Source organism: Lipotes vexillifer, unplaced genomic scaffold, assembly GCF_000442215.2.
Source record: "Lipotes vexillifer unplaced genomic scaffold, Lipotes_vexillifer_v1.1 scaffold1315, whole genome shotgun sequence".
Classification (NCBI taxonomy): Eukaryota; Metazoa; Chordata; class Mammalia; order Artiodactyla; family Lipotidae; genus Lipotes; species Lipotes vexillifer.
The window spans coordinates 1,715,049-1,725,901 of NW_006785785.1; the positions used below are offsets into that span (position 1 = coordinate 1,715,049).

Consider the following 10,853-nt stretch of genomic DNA (forward strand, 5'->3'; position numbering starts at 1 on the left):
TTCAGCAGGTGTTCTAAAAAATGTTACTTTTTATAGAGTGCCCATTTAGCAAAATATGGAATGACTATATGTGGAAATAAGCAGTTTTACAAGATGGTCAGATGATGAAATAATATCAGAAATACTAGTTAACAAGCACATTTTTATAACAGAACAACTGTAATATATGTCAGAGTATCTTATGTATTTTAAAATATATTGTATACTGATGGAAGGTTTATCTATTTTGATAAAATAAGAATCTTAGCAGTATTTTTAAGTGTCAACAAACAGGAATACTTTTTTCAATTGTTGTGTACCCTCCATTTCCCACGAATTCTTAACACTAATTAACTGTGCTTTTAAAAATCATATCCTTGCTCTTCCCGCCATCTTTCCATGCCGCAATAATGGTGCGTATGAATGTCCTGACTGATGCTCTCAAGAGTATCGACAATGCCAAAAAGAGAGGCAAACAAGAGGCTCTTATTAGGTCGTGCTCCAAAGTCATCGTCAGGTTTCTGACTGTGATGATGAAGCATAGTTACATTGGCGAATTTGAAATCACTGATGACCACAGGGCTGGGAAAATTGTTGTGAACCTCACAGGCAGGCTAAGTGTGATCAGCCCCAGGTTTGATGTGCAACTCAAAGATCTAGAAAAATGGCAGAATAACCTGCTCCCATCCCATCAGTTTGGTTTCAGTGTACTGACAACCTCAGCTGGCATCATGGACCATGAAGAAGCAAGACGAAAACACACAGTAGGGAAAATCCTTGGATTATTTTTCTAGGGATGTAATACATACGTGCAAATAAAATGCCTCAGAGAACAACAACAACAACAAAAAATCATATCCTTTATGTTAACTTTGGTCAATTATTTTTCTCTTCCTTCAAAAGTAATTCAAAGTAACAAGAAACAAAATTGTACTACAGTTTCAGAAAAGAAACTAAAAAGCATAAGGAAAAGTTCAAGTTTTTGCTCCTTTACTTCCTTATAATTGGATGTAACTAGAAGAGAGATTGCAAGGTGGGGACAAACTCGACATTATTAAGGGTCATTTTTAGTAAGACATATTAAAGGAATTTGGATTTTATTCTAAGGGCAATAGGTATCAAGTTAGGATTTATAAATTACGGAGTATCAGACTAGATTTATAATCAAGGAAGATCACTCTTGATGCTAGGAGGAAAACTCAACTGGAAGCAAAGAAATGGTTAGAAGATTCATACAGTGATCCAGAGAATAGATGATGAATGTATCCTCACTGTGCCCTATGCTTCCCCATAACTTTGTAATTGTTTGACTGTCCCCCGCCACCCGCTGCCGCCCCGGGATGCTGACCCCCATTAGACTGTAAACTCAGTAAAGTCAGAGGCTTCATCTGTTCTCATCACGTTTATAAACCCAGGCCATAGCACAAAGCAGACACATAGTGGATACTTAGTGCTCAATAAAAGTTGTTATATGAATGATTAAATGATTTTAAAAAAAGAATAACCACATAGATGCTAAACTTAATGCAAATACCCAATAAGCATTGCATTCTATAGGTCAGACAAGCTTCTAGCCTTTCTCTCCTAACCACCTATGACTACAGATATACACCACCATATTTAGCCACATTTGAGAACTTAAATAGAGCGATTATATAATTCTTGAAAGAATGAAGAAGGTGATGGGAAAGAAACAGTAGTTCAGATAATTTCAGATGGTGTTTCCAGAATAAGTTAGTTACTAACTGGAGGCTTAGAGTGAAAAGGGTAAAGGAGAGCCCATGTTTGTTTCATTCATTAGTTTATTCATTTACTCAACAAATATTGGTTGAACATCCCTTATATACTTGGCACTGTATTCTTTAAAATATTTATAAATAATGTAGTCCATACACTCTGGACGCACTACTCAGATCCCATCTTCACCAAGGTAGTATGTAACCTTGCACAAGTTACTTAACCTCTCTGTGCCCTAGTCCTCAATCTGTACAATGGAGCTAATGAGAGTTACCTATTCCATAGCGCCACCATGGGCATTAAATGCTTTATGTAAAGTGTTGGGCACATAGTAAGCACTCAAAAACATAAGCTATTTTTATTCTGTTACATTGGGAATTTGTAACTTGGGGATTGCCTTTACTTTGTATCCTAAAATGTGAAATATGGAACATTTTAGCTTCATTTGCAGGATGGGTATGGAGAATAGGCTTGAACAAATTTTATACATGTAGTATATATCAGATCCAAGGGTTTTATATACACGATTTTATCTAAAAGCTAGAGCTCTGGAATCAGAGAGAACTGGCTTGAATCTACAAGGTCATACTAGCTACAGCAAAGTACCAAACTTCCTAAGCCTCAGTTTCCTCATATATAAAGTGGGGGCGATGGTGATGATCATGATGACGATGACGACAACTACCTTGCAACACTGCTGTGAGGATTAAAGGGAACAACATACATAGAGACTCTGGCACACGAGAGTGCTTCGTAGGTGTGAGCTGCTATAATTATTTCCCACAAAAATCATCTGGATTAGGCATTAATATCCTTATTTAAACGATGAAGTTACTGAGGCTTAAAAAAGTTAAATAAATGACTTGAGGAAAAATATCTAGTAAATGAGAAATTAAATATTCAAGCCTGTATGGCTTCAAAGATTCTATTCTTTTAGCTACATTACTCTTCTTCTCATTGCTTTTAAAAACTTGCTTAGGTTACAAATAAATATTATCATGTACAAGAGTTGGCATTTAAGATTGATATATCTGTAATTCTGCATAATAGGAAGCTTTGAATCTTTGAAATGTTTTTATGTGTAAGTTTTATAATGCTTGTAAGAGGTGTAAAAAACAAGACACAACAAATTGTATAATTTTACATTAATATATGGCACAATGAAATAGGATTTAGGGGTCCTAAGTTTTTGTTTCCTACTGAAGATAATTGTTCCAACTGTGACCAGTTTTATAGCCTATTTTTAACATCTTTATTGGAGTATAATTGCTTTACAATGGTGTGTTAGTTTCTGCTGTATAACAAAGTGAATCAGCTATACATATACACACATCCCCATATCTCCTCCCTCTTGCGTATTGCCTCCCACCCTCCCTATCCCACCCCTCTAGGTGGACACAAAGCACCAAGCTGATTTCCCTGTGCTATGCAGCTGCTTCCCACTAGCATCTATTTTACACTTGGTAGTGTATATATGTCCATGCCACTCTCTCACTTTGTCCCAGCTTCCCCTTCCCCCTCCCCGTGTCCTCAAGTCCATTCTCTTATGTCTGTGTCTTTATTCCTGTCCTGCACTTAGGTCCGTATTTTTTTTCTTAGATTCCATATATATGTGTTAGCATACGGTATTTGTTTTTCTCTTTCTTACTTCACTCTGTATGACAGACTCTAGGTCCATCCACCTCACTACAAATAACTCATTTTCATTTCTTCTTATGGCTGAGTAATATTCCACTGTATATATGTGCCACATCTTCTTTATCCATTCATGTCAATGGACACTTAGATTGCTTCCATGTCCTGGCTATTGTAAATAGAGTATAGTCTATTTTTAACATGATTCCATCATAGGGTCTTAAAAGTTACAGGTCATGTACATACTAAAATGGGGGTTCTAGCCAGACATGAAAGATTGCAAGCAAGTTTTATTTTATTATATTTCTGCTTACCCAGCTTCAGGGAACATTTCATAACAACAGAAAGAAATCAAGCAAACAACAAAAAAAAAAACAGTAAAAACTTAACCCAAAATATTATTTATTTTTTGGCTACGCCATGCTGGCACCCTCGGCACTGAAAGCACGCACTCCTAACCACTGGTCCTCCAGGGAATTCCCAACCCAAAATTTTAAAAAACAGAATTAGGTTGGTTTTCATTCTTTAATAGAGACAACTTAGTAGGGAATAAAGCAATGGAAAGAAAATTAGAATGAATAGAAAAACTAAAATGAGGAAAATACAACTTGAATAGAAAACATATAGAAAATGGAAGGATTGCAGAAAATATATAAAGGGACTTAGTGCTTTTTAGTGTAGTAAAATGCAACAATATGGAAGGGTCTCACATGATTATGATCCAAACCAAAGTCAAACTGAATCTTTTTTTTTTTTTGCCACATCATATGCCTTGCAGGATCTTAGTTCCCCACCTAGGGACGGAACCCACGGCCCTGGCAGTGAAAGTGCAAGGTCCTAAACACTGGACCACTAGGAAATTCCCCCTTATATAATTTTAAATTCTAATATGTCATGATAAACTAAACTTCTCATAATATATTTGTCATGCCTTTAGTGGAAGCATTTGTTTACAAGATATACAGAACTACAAATATATGAATTATTACAAAAATACTTCGTGAATTTAATGTATTAATTACACACTCTCAGTGTCTGAAGACTTCATGCTGTGGACTAGCACATCTATTTGTTTAACTTGAAGCCCTCTCTCATCCAAGTGACAGTCCTATATTTCTACTACATATCTCACCTCTTGAAACTCAACCTATCCAAAACCAAACTGATTTTCTACCAGAACTTCTATCCATCTACAGATGGAAGGCCCTATGAATTATAATTGCCTGGGGGCCATTTGTCCATACCACCAGTTCTTAAACAGGCTAGTGTGATTACTCCACTACTGGCCAATTCTCTCTACTCCTTTATTTTATTTTTTATAACATCTTTATTGGAATATAATCGCTTTACAATGGTTAGTTTCTGCTTTATAACAAAGTGAATCAGCTATACATATACATATATCCCCATATCCCCTCCCTCTTGCGTCTCCTTCCCACACTCCCTATCCCACCCCTCTAGGTGGTCACAAAGCACCGAGCTGATCTCCTTGTGCTATGTGGCTGCTTCCCACTATCTATTTTACATCTGGTAGTATATATAAGTCCATGCCACTCTCTCACTTCCTCTCAGCTTACCCTTCCCCCTCCCCATGTCTTCAAGTCCACTCTCTATGTCTGTATCTTTACCTCTGTCCTGCCCCTACATTCTTCAGAACCTTTTTTATTTTTTTAGATTCCATATATATGTGTTAGCATACGGTATTTCTTTTTCTTTTTCTGACTTATTTCACTCTGTATGACAAACTCTCAGTCCATCTACCTCACTAAAAATAACTCAATTACGTTTCCTTTTATTGCTGAGTAACATTCCATTGTATATATGTGGCACATCTTCGTTAACCATTCATCTGTCAATGGAAACTTAGGTTGCTTCCATGTCCTGACTGTTGTAAGTAGGGCTGCAATGAACATTGTGGTACATGACTCTTTTTGAATTATGTTTTTCTCAGGGTATATGCCCAGTTGTGGGATTGCTGGGTCGTATGGTAGTTTTAGTTTCAGTTTTTTAAGGAACCTCCATACTGTTCTCCATAGTGGCTGTATCAATTTACATTACCAACAACACCCTCTCTAGCTTTATTGTTTGTAGATTTGTTGATGATGACCATTCTGATTTGTGTGACACCTCATTGTAGTTTTGATTTGCATTTCTCTAATGATTACTGATGTTGAGGATCCTTTCATGTGTTTGTTGGCAATCTGTATATCTTCCTTAGAAAATTTCTATTTAGGTCTTCTGCCCATTTTTGGATTGGGTTGTTTGGGGGTTTTTTTTTTGCAGTACGTGGGCCTGTCACCGTTGTGGCCTCTCCTGTTGCGGAGCACAGGCTCCGGACGTGCAGGCTCAGCAGCCATGGCTCACGGGCCCAGCCACCCGCAGCAGGTGGGATCTTCCCGGACCAGGGCACGAACCCATGTCCCCTGCATCGGCAGGTGGAATCTCAACCACTGCGCCACCAGGGAAGCCCAGGTTGTTTGTTTTTTTGATATTGAGCTGCATGAGCTGCTTGTAAATTTTGGAGATTTAATCCTTTGTCAGTTCCTTCATTTGCAAATATTTTCTCCCATTCTGAGGGTTGTCTTTTGGTCTTGTTTATGGTTTCCTTTGCCGTGCAAAAGCTTTGAAGTTTCATTAGGTCCCATTTGTTTCTTTTTGTTTTTCTTTCCATTTCTCTAGGAGGTGGGTCAAACAGGATCTTGCTGTGATTTATGTCATAGAGTGTTCTGCCTATGTTTTCCTCTAAGAGTTTTATAGTGTCTGGCCTTACATTTAGGTCTTTAATCCATTTTGAGTTTATTTTTGTGTATGGTGTTAGGGAGTGTTGCAATTTCATTCTTCTACATGCAGCTATCCAGTTTTCCCAGCACCACTTAATGAAGAGGCTGTCTTTTCTCCGTTGTATATTCTTGCCACCTTTATCAAAGATAAGGTGACCATATGTGCATGGGTTGACCTCTGGACTTTCTATCCTGTTCCACTGATCTATATTTCTGCTTTTATGCCGGTACCATACTGCCTTGATTACTGTAGCTTTGTAGTATAGTCTGAAGTCTGGGAGCCTGATTCCTCCAGCTCCATTTTTTTTCTCAAGACAGCTTTGGCTATTCTGGGTCTTTTGTGTTTCCATACAAATTGTGAAATTTTTTGTTCTAGTTCTGTGAAAAATGCCATTGGTAGTTTCATAGGGATTGCATTGAATCTGTAGATTGCTTTGGGTAGTAGAGTCATATTCACAATGTTGATTGTTCCAATCCAAGAACACGGTATATCTCTCCATCTGTTTGTATCATCTTTAATTTCTTTCATCAGTGTCTTATAGTTTTCGGCATACAGGTCTTTTGTCTCCTTAGGTAGGTTTATTCCCAGGTATTTTATTCTTTTTGCTGCAGTGGTAAATGGAGTGCTTCCTTAATTTCTCTTTCAGATTTTTCATCATTTGTGTATAGGAATGCAAGAGATTTCTGTGCATTAATTTTGTTCCTGCTACTTTATCAAATTCATTGATTAGCTCTGGTAGTTTTCTGGTAGCATCTTTAGGAATCTCTATGTATAGTATCATGCCATCTGCAAACAGTGACAGCTTTACTTCTTTTCTGATTTGGATTCCTTTTAATACTTTTTCTTCTCTGATTGCTGTGGCTAAAACTTCCAAAACTATGTTGAATAACAGTGGTGAGAGTGGGCAATCTTGTCTTGTTCCTGATCTTAGAGGAAATGGTTTCAGTTTTTCACCATTGACAACGAAGTTGGCTGTGGGTTTGTCATATATGGCCTTTATTATGTTGAGGTAAGTTTCTTCTATGCCTACTTTCTGGAGGATTTTTATCATAAATGGCTGTTGAATTTTGTTGAAAGCTTTTTCTGCATCTATTGAGATGATCATATGGTTTTTCTCCTTCAATTTGTTAATATGGTTTATCACATTGATTCATTTGAGTATACTGAAGAATCCTTGCATTCCTGGGATAAACCCCACTTGATCATGGTATATGATCCTTTTAATATGCTGTTGGATTCTGTGTGCTAGTATTTTGTTGAGGATTTTTGCATCTATGTTCATCAGTGATATTGGCCTGTAGTCTTCTTTCTTTGTGACATCTTTGTCTGGTTTTGATATCACGATGATGGTGGCCTTGCAGAATGAGTTTGGGAGTGTTCCTCCCGGTGCTATATTTTGGAAGAGTTTGAGAAGGATAGGTGTTAGCTCTTCTCTAAATGTCTGATAGAATTCGCCTGTGAAGCCATCTGGTCCTGGGCTTTTGTTTGTTGGAAGATACTTAATCACAGTCTCAATTTCAGTGCTTGTGATTGGTCTGTTCATATTTTCTATTTCTTCCTGGTTCAGTCTTGGAAGGTTGTGCTTTGCTAAGAATTTGTCCATTTCTTCCAGGTTGTCCATTTTATTGGCATATAGTTGCTTGTAGTAATCTCTCATGATTCTTTGTATTTATGCAGTGTCAGTTGTTACTTCTCCTTTTTCATTTCTAATTCTGTTGATTTGAGTCTTCTCCCGTTTTTTCTTTTGTTTTTTTTTTTTCTTCCCTGCCTGTCTCTGTTTCTGTGTCTGCCCCTTTGTCTGTCTCCTCTTCTCTGTGGTATTCTGTCCACTCAATCTCTCTGACCGGGGCACGAACCCGTGTCCCCTGCATCGGCAGGCGGACTCTCAACCACTGCGCCACCAGGGAAGCCCTCCCGTTTTTTCTTGATGAGTTTGCCTAATGGTTTATCAATTTTGTTTATCCTCTCAAAGAACCAGCTTTTAGTATTATTGATCTTTGCTATCGTTTCCTTCATTTCTATTTCATTTATTTCTGATCTGATCTTTATGATTTCTTTCCTTCTGCTAATTTTGGTTTTTTATTGTTCTTCTTTCTCTAACTGCTTTAGGTGTAAGGTTAGGTTGTTTATTTGAGATGTTTCTTGTTTCTTGAGGTAGGACTGTATTGCTATAGACTTCCCTTTTGGAACTGCTTTTGCTGCATCCCATAGGTTTTGGGGCATCATGTTTTCAGTGTCATTTGTTTCTAGGTATGTTTTGTTTTCCTCTTTGATTTCTTCAGTGATCTCTTGGTTATTAAGTAGTATATTAAGTAGTATATTGCCATGGAGGCATATAGCCTCCATGTGTTTGTATTTTTTACAGATTTTTTCCTGTAATTCATATCTAGTCTCATAGCATTTTGGTCAGAAAAGATACTTGATATGATTTCAATTTTCTTAAATTTACCAAGGCTTGATTTGTGACCCAAGATATGATCTATCCTGGGGAATGTTCCATGGGCACTTGAGAATAAAGTGTATTCGGTCGTTTTGGATGGAATGTCCTATAAATATCAATTAAGTCCATCTTGTTTAATGTATCATATAAAGCTTGTGTTTCCTTATTTATTTTCATTTTGGATTATCTGTCCACTGGTGAAAATGAGATGTTAAAGTCCCCTACTATGATTGTGTTACTGTCAATTTCCCCTTTTATGGCTGTTGGCATTTGCCTTATGTATTCAGGTGCTCCTATGTTGGGTGCATAAATATTTACAATTGTTATATATTCTTCTTGGATTGATCCCTTGATCATTATGTAGTGTCCTTTGTCTCCTGTAACAGTCTTTATTTTAAAGTCTATTTTGTCTGATATGACAATTGCTACTCCAGCTTTCTTTTGATTTCCATTTGCATGGAATATCTTTTTCCATCCACTCACTTTCAGTCGGTATGTGTGCCTACGTCTGAAGTGGGTCTCTTGTAGATAGCATATATACAGGTCTTGTTTTTGTATCCATTTAGCCAGTCTATGTCTTTTGGCGGGAGCATTTAATCCATTTACATTTAAGGTAATTATCGATATGTATGTTCCTATTACCGTTTTCTTAATTGTTTTGGGTTTGTTATTGTAGGTCTTTTCCTTCTCTTGTATTTCCTGCCTAGAGAATTTCCTTCAGCATTTGTTGTAAAGCTGGTTTGGTGGTGCTGAATTCTCTTAGCTTTTGCTTGTCTGTAAAAGTTTTAATTTCTCTGTTGAATCTAAATTAGATCCTAGCTGGGTAGAGTAATCTTGGTTGTAGGTTTTTCCCTTTCATCACTTTAAATATGTCCTGCTACCCACTTCCGGCTTGCAGAGTTTCTGCTGAAAGATCAGCTGTTAACCTTATGGGGATTCCCTTGTATGTTATTTCTTGTTTTTCCCTTGCTGCTTTTAATATTTTTTCTGCATGTTTAAGTTTTGATAGTTTGATGAATATGTGTTTTGGCTTGTTTCTCCTTGGATTTATCCTGTATGGGACTCTCTGTACTTTCTGGACTGAATTAACTCTTTCCTTTCCCATATTAGGGAAGCTTTCAAACATAATTTCTTCAAATATTTTCTCAGTTCCTTTCTTTTTCTTTTCTTCTTCTGGGACCGGTATAATTCGAATATTCATGCATTTAATGTTGTTCCAGAAGTTTCTAAGACTGTCCTCAATTCTTTTCATTCTTTTTTTCTTTATTCTGTTCTGAGGTAGTTATTTCCAGTATTTTATCTTCCAGATCACTTATCCATTCTTCTGCCTCAGTTATTCTGCTATTGATTCCTTCTAGAGAATTTTTAGTTTCATTTCCTGTGTTGTTCATTGTTGTTTGTTTGCTCTTTAGTCCTTCTAGGTCCTCGTTAAACATTTCTTGTATTTTCTCCATTCTATTTTCAAGGTTTTGGATCATCTTTACTGTCACTACTCTGAATTCTGCTTCAGGTAGACTTCTTATTTCCTCTTCATTGTTTGGTCTGGTGGGTTTTTACCTTGCTCCTTCATCTGCTGTGTGTTTCTGTCTTCTCATTTTTCTTAACTTACTGTGTTTGGGGTCTCCTTTTCACAGGCTGCAGGTTCATAGGTCCCTTTGTTTTTGGTGTCTGCCCCCAGTGGCTAAGGTTGATTTACTGGATTGTGTAGGCTTCCTGGTGGAGGGGACTAGTTCCTGTGTTCTGATGGATGAGGCTGGATCTTGTCTTTCTGGTGGGCAGGACCACGTCCAGTGGTGTGTTTTGGAGTATCTGTGACTTTATTATGATTTTAGGCAGCCTCTCTGCTAATGGGTGGGGTTGTGTTCCTGTCTTGCTAGTTGTTTGGCATAGGGTGTCCAGCACTGTAGCCTGCTGGTCGTTGAGTGGAGCTGGGTCTTAGCGTTGAGATGGAGATCTCTGGGAGAGGTTTTGCCATTAGATATTATGTGGAGCCAAGAGGTCTCTGGTAGACCAATGTACTGAACTTGGCTCTCTCACCTCAGAGGCACAGGCCTGACACCTGGCCTGAACACCAAGACCCTGTCAGCCACACAGCTCAGAAGAAAAGGGAGAAAGGAAGCAAGGGCGAGAGGGAGGGAGGGAGGGAGAAAATCAAATAAAATAAAGTTATTAAAATAAAAAAATTGGGGGGGGCTTCCCTGGTGGCGCAGTGGTTGAGAGTCTGCCTGCTGATGCAGGGGACACGGGTTCGTGCCCTGGTCCAGGAAGATCCCACATGCCG

The 10,853-nt window shown here is 37.9% G+C and overlaps 1 protein-coding gene and 1 pseudogene across 1 annotated transcript in view; one reads left to right on the forward strand and one right to left on the reverse strand.

Annotated features, from left to right (window-relative positions):
- Positions 1 to 10,853, reverse strand: part of DRC8 (dynein regulatory complex subunit 8) — a 129,639-nt gene that overhangs the window by 69,121 nt on the left and 49,665 nt on the right. The window lies entirely within an intron of this gene.
- LOC103081862 (40S ribosomal protein S15a pseudogene) lies at positions 387 to 773 on the forward strand (annotated as a pseudogene).